The sequence below is a fragment of the Hippopotamus amphibius genome, chromosome 5 (assembly GCF_030028045.1).
Source record: "Hippopotamus amphibius kiboko isolate mHipAmp2 chromosome 5, mHipAmp2.hap2, whole genome shotgun sequence".
Taxonomy (NCBI): domain Eukaryota; kingdom Metazoa; phylum Chordata; class Mammalia; order Artiodactyla; family Hippopotamidae; genus Hippopotamus; species Hippopotamus amphibius.
The window spans coordinates 68,033,675-68,035,104 of NC_080190.1; the positions used below are offsets into that span (position 1 = coordinate 68,033,675).

A 1,430-nucleotide genomic window follows, 5' to 3' on the forward strand; every position below is an offset into this window, starting at 1 on the left:
GATTGGGGGCAGAAGAGGAGGAGATTGAGCAGAGAGGATGGATTGAAGATGTGAATGTGGTGAGTGGGTATGTTCAGTCAGATCTCAAATGGGATGGGGGCTGTGTGGATGGAATCTACTTCAGGTACCGTAGAAAGCCATCTATAGCCTTAAGGTGTTAGGGAACTCCATAAGAACACCTGGAAAGCATGGGGTGGGAGGAAGATTGTGAAAATAGGCGAAAGGGAGCAGAAAGGGAATGTGCAGGGTCTCAAAGAGTAACCTCATGATTTCCTTTTATTATTAAAAAAATACACATTTCAGAAAGCTCAGTTAAGCAAAAAACTATCTGTTACAAAAATTAAAATCCCCCAAATCCCACCACCCAGAGATAATAATTACAGCTAACACTTTGGTTATTTTTTTCCAACCGGCATTCATGCTCTCTCTTTTTGCTGCCATTCTTGCCACATAAATGATTATATAAATGAGTTGTTTAACAAAAACGTGATCTTATATTGTTTTCCAAGCTGTCTGACTTTTTGCTATTTGGCAACGTATTGGGAAAGTCTTCCCATGTCATTAATATCATTTTAGTGGCTGCATGCAGTGTTCCATCATGTGGATCTGCCTATCATACTTTAGAAGTTGAATTTGTACAGGTTTTTATTATCTCCCATTTCACACCACTTTTGGATGTGGTGGGGGAAACGTTGAAGGTGACTCTGGTATGGAAGGAGAGGTAGCGTTAGCCTTGCCATCAGTTTTAATGAGATGATAGCTTATTCAGGCAGTGATAGCCTGAAAATTCCCGCTTCATTTTATATTTATTTATCTTTATTTTATATATCATATTTGTCTTCAGTTTATTTTTATTTTGCGAACAAAGAACGATTCTAAAACCGTTAGCTTACTATTTAGTATAAAGGAAGAGTATTCCCATCACCGTAAACAGCGTCTTTTTACAGCCCCGACCTTTATCGCCTTCTCTTTGACACATTTAACTTCTCTGCAGTCGGGCCCATTTAGCTGGCAGATGGGGAAATGAGTAAGTACGGTTTATCATTTAGTGGCATCTATGGGAAGTGGGTGAAAAAGATAAGTCATTTCCGCAGCGAGCAGGGTTCGAACCTGCGCGGGGAGACCCCATTGGATTTCAAGTCCAACGCCTTAACCACTCGGCCATCGCTGCCACGGTGAAAGTGGAGAGGCGGAGACACTTTAGTGTTGAAACAACCGGGCACATGCGCACCAGACTCATTAGTGGGCGGGGCTTACAACCTCAGCGAGCTCTGTTGTGTGACAGGCGGCAGGGGCTGACTTCAAATTGCGGGAATTACATGGCGAGCGCGAAGAAATAATAGAAACTCCCTTAAGTAGTTTAAGTAAACGCCTTTAAAAGAGGGTCTTTAGAAGCCCCTCCCTTCCGTGCACTCAGAAAATGGAAAGTC

General features: G+C 42.4%; 1 non-coding gene across 1 annotated transcript; it reads right to left on the reverse strand.

Annotated features, from left to right (window-relative positions):
- Positions 1-1,089: 1,089 nt before the first annotated feature.
- TRNAS-UGA (transfer RNA serine (anticodon UGA)) lies at positions 1,090-1,171 on the reverse strand. Its single transcript has one exon. It is a non-coding gene; the product is annotated as a tRNA-Ser (tRNA).
- Between the last annotated feature and the right edge of the window lie 259 nt (positions 1,172-1,430).